General features: G+C 40.1%; 1 long non-coding RNA gene across 1 annotated transcript in view; it reads left to right on the top strand.

The window, feature by feature from the left end:
* Positions 1-13,786, top strand: part of LOC115899965 — a 38,380-nt gene extending 24,594 nt beyond the window's left edge. The window contains exon 3 of the long non-coding RNA XR_004059589.1: positions 13,087-13,786. This is a non-coding gene — a long non-coding RNA (uncharacterized LOC115899965). The remainder of the gene's footprint in view (positions 1-13,086) is intronic.
* Positions 13,787-15,926: the final 2,140 nt, after the last annotated feature.

A 15,926-nucleotide genomic window follows, 5' to 3' on the forward strand; every position in this document is an offset into this window, starting at 1 on the left:
CCAACAGAGATCTTTGAAACTGTATTTTAGGCTGAAAGGAATAAACCATGTTTTCATATTTTTGGCAAAAAACAGTGATTAACTAGTGTTTGTTTTGTTTTGTTTTGTTTTAATGTTTTAGACATGGGGTCTTGCTCTGTTGCCCAGGCTGACCTCAAACTCTCGGTCTCAAGCAATCCTCCTACCTTGGTCTCCTGAGTAGCTGGGATTACAGGCGTGTGCTATCACACTCAACTAGTGATTAGTTTCTTTAAAAAAGGCAGAGGTTAGGGGAACTCTCTCTATTTCAGAGCAGAAAAAAAAAAACACCATGTCTGTTTTAAACTACTGTTTCTATAATGTCACAAGCTTTGCTTGTTTTTATTTATTTTTCTCATCTTTATAATTAAATTATTATACAGAGTGATGCATTGGTGTAATGGATAACCCAAGCCCATGGGTTCCTTTATAGTTGGGCTTCTTATGGTAAAATACACACTTTTTCTTTCCTTCTGTGCACAATCACTAAAGCATTGTTGTCTGGACCACAGTCAACACAAACCCTTTCCCCTTCTTTCACTTTTTCTTTGTCCCTGAAATCTTGTCTGTTTGATCTTTGCTCCAGTCACTCCAAATGCTTTCTAAAGCTTAGTAAAGATCAGGCTGACGTGGGAGGATCACTTGAGCCCAGGAGGTCGAGGCTGTAGTGAGCCAGGATCATGGCACTGCACTCCAGCCTCGGTGACAGAGTGAGGCCCTGTCTCAAAAAAAAAATGTAGTTAACAAATTCAATGCTTTTATCATTGATTCTTTGATTCTTTTTTCTTTTCTTTTCTTTTCTTTTTTTTTTTTTTTGACACAGAATCTCACTCTATTGCCCAGCTGGAGTGCAATGGTGCGATCTCGGCTCACTGCAGCCTCCACCTCCTAGGTTCAAGCAGTTCTCTTGCCTCAGCCTCTCAACTAGCTGGGACTATAGCTGTGAGCCACCACACCCGGCTAATTTTTGTAGTTTTAGTAGAGATGGGAGTTTCACTGTGTTGGCCAGGCTGGTCTTGAACTCTTGTCCTCAAGTGATCCACCCGTCTTGGCCTCAAAGTGCTGGGATTACAGGCATGTGCCACCATACCCAGCCTGCAGCCTTTGATTCTACCAACCATTCCTGTCCTCTCATTTTTTCACATCTGAACTTTGAAAACATTTTGCCCTTGACCCTCAGTTCTCTCTCTCCCTCAACAGCCCATTCCTGCTAGGGCTCTTCTCTCTCATTGCTTCAACCTGCACCTCGATGTACATTACAATGGATCTGCCTCTATGGCTCTCCCATGAGGTCCAACCTTATATTCCTTCTTTCTTTCTTTCTTTTTTTCTTTGAGACTGGGTCTCACTCTGTCACCCAGGCTGGAGTGCATGCAACCTTGAACTCCTGCGCTCAAGTAATCCTCTCACCTCAGCCTCCCAAGTAGCTGGGACTTACAGGCATGTGCCACCACACCCAGCTAGTTTTTTAATTTTTCGTAAAGATGGGGGTCTCGCTTTGTTGCCCAGGCTGGTCTCGAACTCCTGGACTCAAGCAATCCTCTTGCCTCAGCCTTCCAAAGTGCTAGGTTTATAGGTGTGAACCACCACGCCCAGCCCCAACCTTGTATTTCTAAGGCATTTCTGACTTAGTGTTTCTATTTAAATGACCCTACCAAAAGCAACAGGTATGGCAGAGAACACGTTACGTTTTTCTCCAAAGCCAGTTCCCTCTCCTAACCTTCCTAGTTCTGTCAGTGGTACCAGCGATCTCCTACCGCTCTGGCTTGGAACCTTGATAAATTAATGTTGATTGCTGGATCCATCACTAATTTATTCTTTTCCCTAAAGAATGTCCTTTCTTTTCCTCATCTCCACATCAAAGCAGTCACTAAGTACTGTCAACACTGCCTTCATGATGTTTCTCACATCTTGTGGCTTCTCATCCTTTCCATATTGTCTGCTATCACTATGGTGTAGGACTTACTGTCTAATCCTTGGATCATGGGAAGACTGTACTTGCTAGCTTCTCTCCTACCTCAGGACTTTCTTCCTCTCCTGGCTCTGTTTCTCCTCTGTAAGAGGAGATATTTGAAAAGAGGAAGCTGAGTTGGAACGTTTTCTCTCATTTTACAGGATTTGTTTAGCACATAATATGAGGGTCTACTCAGTGCTTAGCAAATCTGTAAAATACATAACCCTACAGCAGGGAACATTCTTCCCATTCCTTGCTTCTTAGAGGGTGTACACTGTTTGAAAGCATCTCCTCTCATTTCTTCCTCCTATATATGTGTATCTATACCTTTTGGATCTCTGCTCCATGATGTCTATCCGAAACCCAGCTGTTGAACAATTCAACAGCTTTTCTTAAAGACTCATTGTTAAATGACCAGATTAACAAATATTCAACCTTTAGCCTTGGGTAGTATGTATATCATAGAGGAGATAAAGGGAGAAGCCACCAGCAGGGCTATCATGTTCTTACTCTAGCTGATTTGAAATGCCCTTTACACTTTCATCATAACTACCAAAACAACAGACGAGTCACTGATCCTCAACAAGATAAGTCACTGCTCTTCAGCAAGGGGATAAGCAGAACTAGTTCTCCTATCAGGATGAGGAGTTAATTATAAATGGTTTGGCTACAGTGGGCTCAAGGAAATGCTCTGTTCTCTGCTCCCACATTAATCTTCTTAAAACATGACTTTCCTTCTATTAATTCACCATCAAGACATATTTAATAGCTTCCTGATGACTACAGTCCTAATGCCTTACTCTACTTTTTATTTTAACATATGCCAGACATTTATTACTATTGGGTGAATATACCTTTCTCTCCCCATCCTCAAGTTTATCTGTTTCTTTCCATATCCACAGCTACCACCATAGTTCAATCAATTACCACGTCTTACCTGGAGTATTACCATTGCCTTCTAACTGACCTCTATTTCTATTCTTGTCTCACTGCAATTCATCCCCAAGTTGGTCCGAGTGTTATGGGTTATTGTTTTTCTGGTTTTCTGTTTTTTTTTTTTGTTTTTTGAGATGGAGCCTTGCTCTGTCACCCAGGCTGGAGTGCAATGGTGCAATCTTGGATCACTGCAACCTCTGCCTCCTGGGTTCAAGCAGTTCTCCTGTCTCAGCCTCCTGAGTAGCTGTGACTACAGGCGCACACCACCACGCCTGGCTAACTTTTGTATTTTTAGTAGAGACAGGGTTTCACCATATTGGTCAGACTGGTCTTGAACTCCTGACCTCAGGTGATCCACCTGCCTTGGCCTTCCAAAGTGCTGGAATTACAGGCATGAGCCACTGTGCCTGGCATGGGTTATTGTTAAGCTGATTTAACATTGAAATTCATACTCCACAACCAGAGTGGTCTTTTAAAAAGTAAGTGGCTTCTGTGATAGCTGGCCTCCAGTGCACCATGTCTCTCCATATTCACATGCTCATGTATTCACAGAATCTAAAAGTGCAAAAGTAGAAGCTGCTGAGACTTCTTAAAGCTTCAGCTTTAAAACTGGCACGGTATCACTTCTAAATTCTATTGGCTCAAGTGAGTGACAGGACACTCAGATTAAATGAGTCCCACATAGCTTGGACTACAGGCACACACCATGGGGCCCCACTAATTTTTATATTTTTGTAGAGACAGGATTTTGCCATGTTGACTGGGCTTGTCTCGAACTCCTGACCTCAGGTCATCCACCTGCCTTGGCCTCCCGAAGTGCTAGGATTACAGGCATGAGCCGCCATGCCCAAAAGCAGATCTCTTCTTGTTCTCTTCTCCTCCTCCCCACTCTACCATGCCAGTTTACTTGCTTCATAGTAATTATTAGTCTCTAAAAATTCCCATTTGTATACTTGCTTATTGCCTATCTCTCCTCTCCACTCCCTCTAGAACCTAAGCTTCAAGAAAGCAGACACCTTATCTATCTGGTCAACCAGATGATTTATCATGAAGCTAAGATTGCTTATGCTTAGGGGCCCTCATTTGCATATGCCCCTTCCAAAGCCCCATATTTAGTTTTGTATTTGTAATTTTGTATTCCTTTTCTTAAAGAAGGTGCCTCAAATTGTTTAAACCTCAGGCCTCTGTCAGAGAAAAACAGCCATACCTCAGTTAAAATGGTAAAACAGATTTTATTTAATAACTACTGACAGTGAGGAAGAGTTGGGCTCCAACCCAAGTTGTACAGAGGTGATGGAGCTTTTCTTTTCTTCTTCTTTTTTTCTTTATTTTTTATTTTTTTATTTTTTTAGACAGGATCTCACTCTGTTACCCAGGCTGGAGTGCAGTGATGCGATCTCAGATCACTGCAACCTCCGTCTCCCGAGTTCAGGTGACTCTTCTGCCTCAGCCTCCCAAGTAGTTGGGATTACAGGTATGCACCGCCACGCCCAGCTAATTTTTGTATTTTTAGTAGAGATCGGCTTTCACCATGTTGGCCAGACTGGTCTCAAACTCCTGACCTCAGGTGATTTACTTGCCTCGGCCTCCCGAAGTGCTGGGATTACAGACGTGAGCTGGCAGACTGGGTGGCTGGTGATGGGGCTTTTCAAAGTGAGAATGAGGGAGTAGGAAGGGGGCATGACAAGGGCTTGAGCAGAGTTAGGGAAGTGAAAGATCATAAAAAGCTGGAAGGGGAATGGATCTATGTGAAATCCATCTGGGATTGCTAGTTGGCATTTGTCAAATTTAAGCTTCTACCCTTTCACAGAGATGGGGCTTTGAGCCCTATCATTTAGCTTCCACATTCATCTTCTTTGAACAGTACTTTCATCCTGTCACTTCCATATTTCAGAAATCTTCAGCAACTCCCACATGAATGGAGACTGAAATTCAGCTCTCTGAGCCTGCCATTCAAGGCCGGCTACATCCTGCTTGTTCACCCTTATCTCCTACTTCTCATCTTCATACACACTACCATAGCCAGACAGGTCTCTTTACAGCTTCCTGAACGTTCCTTGCTCCTTCCATCTATGCATTACTTCACATTACATCATCTTCACATTTACATCATCTGGAGATCAACTTTGCTCTGCTCTTGGCCCCCTGTTAACCTTATCCCTCCTTCAAGATCCTTCTCCATGAAGCCTTCCGAGACTCAGGTAGACCCAGTGTTCTCTCCTTCTTCTGAATTCTGGCCAGGCAGGCCATGCATTTAGAACTGCCTGCCATCCATGGCCAGTTCCCTTTTCTTGCCAAGCCCTGCCTGCTGATCTGGATTATACAAGCACTTCATCCAGGGACCATATCCTCACTGTAGCCATTCCTACTTTAGAGGTCCCGGTAGGAGATTGAGATCCCAGAGAGGCCCATTGTGTATTTGGAACCCACTGAGAATAAATAACAGAATTTTATAGCTTCTTTGAAACCAAGTAAAATCACCAGAAATGTGAACAGAAAAGAAATAAAGTCATGTAAGATGGGGATATAATAATTTAGTGTAAGTTCCTAAATCACAAATTCTTCAAAGGTAGCTCTATAATAGTTCTGGAAAAGTACCTGGTGCAGGAGCATTTACTGCAAGATTGCACACCCAAAGATATTACAGTATAACAGTTGATAATGTGGTGATAATGGTGGTGGTGATATTGCTGGCAATGCAAAGCAGACTCTAGTCCTTTAAGGTAAATGAGACATTGGTATTGTTTGATGGGGTCCTGCCATGAGCAGAAATTATTCTGTCACTGCTTTCTATATTAACAACACCAAAGGAAACAAAGTTTTTCCAAAAGGGAGAATAATATATATTTCATTTTTTAAAAAATGGTTACATTTTCCCCAAGGCATAATGGAATATTCTCCTTCAAACAATAGTACTTCTAGAAAAGAAAGTACTTTTAGGAAATGGGGAAGAGCTTTTGTTTCCTGCTAGCATCAGGCTTTTTGTCTTCTTTTGTGTCTTCTTTTCAGCAATAGGCAAAACGACAGTTTTTTAGTAGAAGTTAAAATTATAGCCCTACTAAAATCTACTAAAATACAGTATTTTATTTCAGTTTAGACTCATTTCCAATTGCATTTAATCTTTTCCAGGCTTGTTATTGCTTTTTCTTACAATTTCCAACGCGAAATGACATTTTTAGTCTCTTTTGCCCTCTATTGAATTGCCCTGGTAATAACAGTAACTAGCAAAATGCTAGTTCTCTAGCATGTAGAGGACATAAATATTTGATCTCAGATCAGTGATGTGTGTAATTGTTGCTATAGAGAAAACCTTTGATTGCTGCCCAAATCTGGAGGCTTATTAAAATTTAATTTCTGGATCTTTTCCACATATATAAAACTCAGAACATTTCATAGTATATAAATTAACCCTTCCCTGTTCCTATGGCAAGCTACTCTTTTTCTCCCAGGGATGGAGCAGTAAGAAATGCGTCTCATCCACAGGAATAGGATTTAGATCTGAGAGAGCAGTTCCTTCAATGAGTACTGAAAAATTCAGGAAAGAAATATCAAGGGAAATTGTGGATTATCATGTCTAGAAATCATTACATATGAGACAGATTCTGATTTGTCTGCATAACTTTTGGATATTAATATGGCTAGTTTCTGAAAAATAGTAAAGCAAAAGAGGAAAAATAGATATGAAAGTAATTAATATATTAGCTTGCCTTTATAATTTAATAGCAATTAAATGCTATTCATAAATTGTATTTGCAGAATTCCAACCATAAAAAGAAAACATAAATTATGCAGAATTATTTGGGCAACAATGGCAGAAGTGTAATATGTAAAGTTTTTCCTTTTAATACTTACATTACAGTTGTAAGTGGGATTTGGCTACTGGCTGACTCATCTCATTATATCCAGATGAATGAAGTACTAAAGAAGCAGATAATCCTGAAGCTTAATTTTATGTGTTAGTTTCAAAGCCTCTCAGCTGTACTCAAAGCTGTTACAGTAACACAATTGACTGATCTATCTCCTGCCTCTTCTGGTTTCCCTCCTTCCATGATAGGATGGGACATGAATCCTAAGGGATAAAAAAAAAATTAGCAAAGCAATAATGTAAGTAACCCAAGAGGGCTAGATATACATATCTTCCCTTAGAAAATTCAAGATTGACCAAAAAGTAAATGTAAAAACAATCTAATGAGATTTTTAGAAATCTAAGGAGCTCAGATTCTCTTGTTTGCATGCATTATGCAACTAATTTCACTACTGGGATTCAAGATTAGAATCGCTAAAAGTATAAGTTAAGAAAATAGACGCTCGAGTTGGCCGGGTGCGGTGGCTCACACCTGTAATCCCAGCACTTTGGGAGGCTGAGGCGGGTGGATCACTTGAGGTCAGAAGTTCGAGACCAGACTGGCCAACATGGTGAAACCCTGTTTCTACTAAAAATACAAAAATTAGCCGAGTGTGGTGGCATGTACCTGTTATCCCTGCTACTTGGGAGGCTGAGGCAGGAGAATTGCTTGAACCTGGGAGGTGGAGATTGCAATGAGCCAAGATTGCACCACTGCACTCCAGCCTGGATGATGGAATGAGACTCGGTCTCAAGAGAAAAAAAGAAGACACTAGACTCTGGAGTCAAACAATCTAAAAGTTCAACATGGGTTATGCCACTTAGTTGCTGTGAAATCTTAAGCAAGTTTTGTAACTCGCTAGGCCTCAATTTCCTCATTTGTATAATGAAAAAAATAAAACTTCATAGAGTTGTTCTGAAAGTTAAATGAGAAAATATCTTTAAAATACTAGGAAAGGACTTGGCCAGAACAGACTTCTGAGTAATACTAGTCATTATTAGCATCATCACAATGATTATAATTCTCAACATTATTTTAGCATTAATAATAAAGATAATGGTAATAGCCTTAAGAAGGAAAATTTCCCTAGGCATTTGCTGGAAAAGAAAGCAAAGAGAGGAGGTCTGACTTCTGTGCATGCTTCCACACTGGACTTCCATTATGCTCACAACTCAATATTGTGTTTGAGGCTGTGACCCAGGGCAGGATAAAGCCCACAATATTTCTTGGCATCACTCATGGGACACCATTGTGATCTTGTGTTTACTGTCTACCTTCTAAGCAGAGTTCTGAACTGTTCAGGTGACTGATCCACAGCAACCATGGAAGTCTTGAGCTGTCAGTTGTGTAGTTCTTTGTTTTGGGTATACATGCTCCTGGTTTGGGCCAAAAATTAGAATGAGGGACTTATTTGACTTTATAAATTCTTCATGTAGAGAACTGTGGTACAACTATGGGCCCCAAAAGTCAGACAGGATGAGATTTTTATTCTCAAGACATATGCATAATTCTGAAGTAAAAAGTAGCAATTTGTTTCAAATATAGAAACATGGAAATTGAATATAAGAAGTTATTTTTCTTTTTTGCGATACTATTTGAAAAGTCCACAATCATTATTTCTGAAAATTAATATATATCATATTAAACTATTTAAACAGAGTAAAAAGGTGTGCCATGAAAATAAATTCTCCTGCCACCTTAACCCTGGTATTTGAGTTTACTTTCTCAAAAATAAATATTGTTACTGTTTGATTATTATGTGAAACATAATCTTTTAATCAAGATACCTTCCTCTGAGATTTTCTTGGTGTTGTACTGAGCAGGGGTCTAAATAGCAGAAGATTCCTCGTCATCAAATTAAAAAACAATGGGGCCGAGCATGGTGGCTCATGCCTCTAATCCCAGCACTTGGGGGGCAGATCACTTGAGGTCAGCAGTTCGAGACCAGCTTGGCCAACATGGTAAAACCCTGTCTCTACAAAAAATACTAAAATTAGGCCAGGGCGGTGGCTCACCCCTGTAATCCCAGCACTTTGGAAGGCTGAGACAGGTGGATCACGAGGTCAAGAGAGAGCATCCTGGCCAACATGCTGAAACCCCATCTCTACTAAAAATACAAAACATTAGTTCGGTGTGGTGGTGTGTGCCTGTAGTCCCATCTATAGGAGACTGAGGCAGGAGAATCGCTTGAACCTACGAGGCAGAGATTGCAGTGAGCTGAGATCATGCCACTGCACTCTAGCCTGATGACAGAGTGAGACTCCATCTCAAAAAAAAAAAAAAACACACACACACACAATTAGCCTGGTGTGGTGGCACATACCTGTAGTCCCAGCTCCTCTGGAGACTGAGGCCAGAGAATCACTTGAATCCTGGAGGCGGAGATTCCAGTGAGCCGAGATCACGCCACTGCACTCCAGTCTGGGCAACAGCAAGACTCCATCTCAGAAAACAAAACAAAACAAAACAAAACAATTGCTTTGTCACTCTAGAAACTCTAAGGAGGCAAAGTCAAATATGTTGTGTCAAAAGTCTCTAAAGGGATGCTCCTAATGGTGCCAGTATTATAAAATGACCCTGGGAAAAGCACTGAGGATCTTTTCTAGTTGAACATGGACCTAGATTTTAAATTTGGCTTTGGGACCGGGAGTATCCCATCACCTTAATTTGGATCTCAAAGATTTATCATGGTTTACATGCATAGTTCTGAATGCAGTTTAATTAGGCATATATGATTGCAGGATAAATACAGATAGAGGAATGTTATTTTTGTGTGTCTTGTTATCTCCAAGTTAAATATGAATGGCAACAGCAGTGCAACACTTGAATTGTTCCACATTTGTTATCCTGCAAAACGGGCTCTTCTTGGGTAATAACTTTTAAATAATCAGAACCCCAATAAGATATTTTGGTCATTGTCCTTCAGTTAGCTGCTACATGGTATGCTTAGTTAGTTGCATTATCTTTTCAGTTGGACCTTTGCATCGATAGAAACTGATGATAAAAAGATGAGGTCTTTTTCCTGCTCACAAGCATCTTTTATTTATTATTATTATTATTATTATTTTGAGACAGAGTTTCTCTCTGTCACCCATATCGGAGTGCAGTGGCCATCTCGGCTCACTGCAACCTCCACCTCCCAGGTTCAAGTGATTCTCCTGTCTCAGCCTCCCAAGTAGCTGGGATTTCAGGCACCCACTACCACACCTGGCTAATTTTGTATTTTTAGTTGAGACAGGGTTTCACCATGTTAGCCAGGCTGGTCTTGAACTCCTGATCTCAAGGGATCCACCTGCCTTGGCCTCCTAAAATGCTGGGATTACAAGCGTGAGCCACTGTGTCCAGCCCACAAACACCTTTTATATCAGGAAAAGCAGATCAGTGGTCAGAAATTATAGCAGATGGCAAATTGTGTGTTGCCAGTAACAAGCTGTAAGTTATGCTTCCTCTACAAATACATTTCACAGCCTTCTGCTATTGAGTTACTGCTTAGTGGCCTTTTGTTTCAACTTGAAGAACTTTCTAAAGCATTTCTTTTAAGGTAGGTCTAGTGGTGATGAACTTCAGCATTTGTTTGTCTTGGAAAGTATCTCACTTTCATTTTTGAAGGAAAGCTTTTCTGTGTATGATATTCTTGGTTGGAAGGCTTTCTTCTTTCAGTACTTGAAATATATCATCCCACTCCCTTTTGGCTTGTGAGGTTTCTGCTTTATCTCTCTTTCATTTTTGAAGGAGAGTTTTTCTGTGTATGGTATTCTTGGTTGGCAGGTTTTTCTTCTTTCAGTACTTCAAATATATCATCCTATTCCCTTTTGGCTTGTGAGGTTTCTGCTGAAAAATCTGTTGATAATCTACTGGAGGACCCCTCGTATGTGACAAGTTGTTTTTGTTGCTGCTTTCAAAATTGGTATTGTCTTTGACTTTTGACTATTTGATTATAATACATTTCATTATGGATTTCTTTCTTTCTTTTTTCTTTTCTTTTTTTTTGTGAGATGGAGTCTTGCTCTGTTGCCTAGGCTCGAGTGCAGTGGCATGATCTTGGCTCACTGCAACCTCTGCCTCCCAGTTTCAAGTGATTCTCAGGCCTCAGCCTCCCAAGTAGCTGAGATTACAGGCCCCTGCCACCATGCCCAGCTATTTTTTGTATTTTTAGTAGAGATGGGGTTTCACCATGTTGGTCAGGCTTGTCATGAGCTCCTGACCTCAAATGATCTGCCCGCCTCAGCCTCTCAAAGTGCTGAGATTACAGGAGTGAGCCACTGTGCCCGGCCCATGGATTTCCCTCGGTTCATATTTGGCATCCCTTTGGGTTTCTTGGATCTGGATGTTCATTCCCTTCCTCAGATTTGAGAAGCAGTCAGTTGTTATTTCTTTGCATAAGTTTTCTCATTCTTTCTCTCTTTCTACTCCTTTTGAAACTCTCACAGTACATATTTGGTCTGCTTAATGGTGTTCTGTAATTCTCTTAGGCTTACTTTTACTCTTTTTCATTCTTTTTTCTTTTTGCTCCTCTGATGGAATTATTACCAGTGACCTGTCTTTGAGTTCACTGATCCTTTCTTCTGCTAGATCTAGTATGCTGCTGAACCCCTATGGTGAATTTTTCAGGTCATTTGTGTTCTTCAGCTTCATTTCTGTTATTATTTGTCTTTGATGCTTTTAAATATCTTCTATCTCTTCCTTGAAATTCTCATTTTGTTCATGCATTTTCTCTTAACCTCAATGAGCACCTTCATGAGAGCTATTTTTAATTCTCTATCAGATAAGTTATATAACTGTTTCATTAGGTCATTTTCTGAAGATTTATTTTGTTCCATTGTTTGGAACATCTTTGCCTTGTGCTTCATTTTTCTTGACCCCCTGTGTTGTGTCTACATGTTAGACAAAGCAGGTACCTATCTCAGTCTTCATAAACTGGCATAGTAAAGGTGAAGGCCCATCAGTCAGCCTAGTCATAGATTATAAAGGTCTCTTCCAACTCCTTCCCTCCCCAGGAAGGAGCAGTTAGCTGTGTTTTTGCCTATTTGCCCTGTACTAAGCCATGGGTAGGGGAGAGCTACTAGCCAAAGCTACTGTTTCTTCTCTCCCCCAGGTGACTAGATTGGACTGAACCCATTAGAGATCCAGGACTGGTGAGACAGATGCAAGTTCTTTGGGAAGGCCTGGAGGAGTTATGGTACTGGATACATGGATCAATTCTTTCTCTCCTCAGGAGAGGCTAAATGCTGGGATTTTCATAAGCTTGCTCTGTGCTGAGCAGGGGAGAGGAACAATGACATCTACCAGCCCAAGGCATTGTATCCATTCTCCTCCAGGTGGTTAGACTGTGCCAAATCTTTCAGAGTTCCAAGACTGGCAAAACAGAAGCCAGTCCTCTCTGGAGCCCCCTTAGAAGAGTTAGGGTGCTGTGAACCAACCCTTTTTATCCTCTAGGTGAAACTTGGAGCTAGTGGGTCTCTTCTTGATTGTATGGCACTGTGCCAGGGCAGTGTCTCTAGCAAGAGGGTGTCTTGAATCTCTCTAATAGTTTCAGTGAGTTGGTTTCATAGTCTCCTGGCATGCAGAAGTCTTTCAATTCATTCAATTCATTTCCGATTTCTCACAAAGAAATTTGTCCATGAATTGTTGCTGAATTACCGTGTCTGTGGGCTGGGTTGAGGTAGGCCCAAGCCTCCTACTCTGCTCCCAGAATTCATTCATTTATTCTCTCTCTCTCTCTTTTTCTGTTTCTTTCTTTCCTCTTTCTTGTGCTCTCTCACTTGGGGTGCCAGCCATTGATATGGGACTGCTCTTTTCCCCAAAGGGGAAAATATATGTTAATATGTATTAACCACTAAAATGGAGCATTAGCTCTTCTTTCAGCTGCTCTTTATAGATGATAAATGCAGGTGAAGAAGGGGGTCTCTGAATTTAGAGAAGATTCTAAAGAATCTTCTTTAAAAGAATTCAAAGAAGAAAGGTATTGTGTAATAATAGATACTAGGGAGACTTGGAAAGTTTGAATTAACTTACCAGGGTTAAGTTTCTGAGAGGTAGGGTTGAACATTTTTAACTGGAAAAGTTGATACTTCATCAGTTAGAATCTAATATCTCTAAAGTAAGACTGAGTTATAAAGAGAATCAAGAAGACTGACAAGGAGTCTAGAATAATCCAATTTTTTTTTGCAAGAAAGAAATATAGAACCTGAGAAACTAATATTAATTATCATAAGTATGTTCTTTAAGAAGGTGGGATGGAATACTAAGCACTTGGGATTTCAACAGCATTTCACTTAGTCTTACTCTATTTTGTTGTTGTTTCTTAATATTTTTTTTCTTTTTCTTTTTTAGCATCTATTGTTGGGGTGATTGGACCCAACACCAGATCGTGGAGGTGACAAAGTCCGGCAGAATGAAAAAAATGAGAAAAGACAGTTTGAGAGAGAAAGTGGGTCTGGGGGCCAATGTGAGTTTGGAGGCTGCAAAGGTGCAGAGCACCAGACTATTGGTGATCAAACAAAGAAACAGGTGGTGAGAATATGGGGTTGAAAGGGAGCATTGCATTAAGCACATGATTTACAGCTCTGACGGTTTAGCATATGCTCTGCTACTTGAGATAATGGAGAGCATGTTCTTTTAACTCAAGATACAATAGATTCGGGGAGAGCAAAGAGCCAGCAAGTCCAGACACATTCCAGAGGCCATGAGCCCTGAATTCTATCCAAGCCACGAGGAGTTTTATGCCCTGGGCTTAGATTATGGTGTGTCAGGGTAGCCTTCCACCCTTTAGCACAGAGCTTGGTGTTCCAAAGGCCACGAGGGGTTTTAGACCCTGAACCCCAGACATGTTTCAAGACTCTTTTACATTATGTCAGACTTGCAAGCCCTGCCTCAGCTTCTCTCCTAACACTCAGCTTTTCTCCCAATATCTATTAAATAGCTCCTATGTACAAATCAGTGTGCTGGGTACCTTGGTCACAGTGGGCAGCAACATTTGATCAGTCTCTGGCTACATGAACTTTAGAAATGCTTAGATAAAAAAGGTACATATTAGCAGTTATGTTATATATATGTAAATTATGTAAATAAAAGTTATTTTATACCAAAAAAGTGCATATTTTCCAGTGCAGCTTAATTAATTGGTATTCTGATTTATACATCAATCTAAGATTACTTGGTTAATATGAGTTCCCAAGAGGCTATCTAGATACATGGGTTAAATTGAGTTTCTACACCTGCTAAGCTGAGAGCCAAACTGTGGTGCTTGGAGATGCATTAAAGGCACAGTCACTCTTGGCAGTGCTTCTGGGTGTTCAGCAGGCATCTCACTCTAAGAACTCTAGGCCATTCTCATTCATTTAAGTAGTAGGGAGCAAGTTCATTTTTTCTTTTTGGGGTTGGAGTCTCGCTCTGTCACCAGGCTGGGGTACAATGGTGCCATCTCGGCTCACTGCAACCCCTACCTCCCAGGTTCAAGCGATTCTCCTGCCTCAGCCTCCCAAGAGTACCTGGGACTACAGGCGCACACCACCACGCCCAGCTAATTTTTGTATTTTTAGTAAAGACAGGGTTTCACCATGTTGGCCAGTATGGTCTCAATCTCATGACCTTGTGATCCACCCACCTTGGCCTCCCAAAGTGCTGGGATTACAGGCGTGAGCCACCCTATCTGGGAGCCAGTTCTTATACCAATTCACATATACCACTACACAGGTGCCCTCACTGAAAAACATGAAAAATAAACATAGATTTTTGTTTCTGTTTCAAATAATAAGAGGTGGGTATGAGGGGGATTTTTCAAATTAGAAATATTGGCATTAGAAGGCAGATATAATTCAACAGTTAAAGAAAGTGTAATTAAAAACCATGATTTCGCAGCATCAATCATGCTTTTTATATTCCAAACTTCAAGAATTCATCCTATTTTTATTATTTTACATTCTGAAATTACCCAAAGCATTGATCTAAATCTATCATGTGATTATAAATTTCTTAAAAAGTCATGAAGTCCTTCACAAATTATTCATTTACTCAAGATTAAGTGTTATATTGGCTATTATAGTCTCTAATCATCTTATCGATTATTTGTACAAATGATTTACACATTTAAATATGGTTTTTAGCTTGCTGCTTATTGAATCTTAAGCCCTTGAAAGATGAAATTTTAAAAATGCTTGAGATAGTGTATTTTACATGAATTGAATGATTCAAAAACAACCATAAAAGAAATAAATCCAATTGTATCTACTTGGAATTGCTAAATGAATTCAATCTATGTAGTTTTTAATTGTCCTCTATTTTTATTTTGTAACTTTTACTCAGTATTTCATAACTAGATGTTTTCCTTAATTACTCTAACCCTACAATGAGAATAAAAATAAGCTAGCATAAACTTACCCTAACACAATTGTGCAGAAAACTCACATTGGACTTTGCTAATGCATGCAAAGCATATCCCCAAGGCTTCTTTTTTTCTAGTCTCTTTTTTCCCAGTGGACAGCTCTGGAAGTGATCAATAGATTGTCTCCCTCTGAAGGGTATGGCTTCAGTTGAAAAAGATTTCAACCATAGATATTTATTTTCTTTGTGCCTAGAAAATATATGCTCATTAATTTTAAGAAATTTTGTTTCAGTATTGTGATTTATTACAATAATAGTAATAATACTGCTAAAATTGACGTCATGTATATATTAAGTACTTAACCAGGTTATAACACCACATTGTTATGTAACATGAAAAGTCATTAATTACATTGAGTTCATTAAAGCCACACACGCAAAGTATAAATTACAAAGGAAATAGGCAAGTACATTCTCAAAATATGTAAAATTTCAGTGCTTACTATATGGTTAGCACTATGTCAAATGCATTATATGTATTCACTCCTAATCTTCATGACAACTTTGGAAAATAGATACTATTATTTTCCCCGTGTTAGAAGCAAAGAAAGTAGAGTCAGCTGGGTGCAGTGGCTCATGCCTGTAATCCCAGCACTTTGGGAGGCTGAGGCAGGTGGATCACTTGAGGTCTGGAGTTCAAGACCAGCCTGACCAACATGGTGAAACACTGTCTTTACTAAAAATACAAAATTAGCCAGGCGTGGTGGTGCATACCTTTAATCCCAGCTACTTGGGGGGCTGAGGCAGGAGAATCACTTGAACCCGGGAGGCAGAGGTTGCAGTGAGCCAAG

This window comes from Rhinopithecus roxellana, chromosome 10 (genome assembly GCF_007565055.1).
Source record: "Rhinopithecus roxellana isolate Shanxi Qingling chromosome 10, ASM756505v1, whole genome shotgun sequence".
NCBI lineage: Eukaryota > Metazoa > Chordata > Mammalia > Primates > Cercopithecidae > Rhinopithecus > Rhinopithecus roxellana.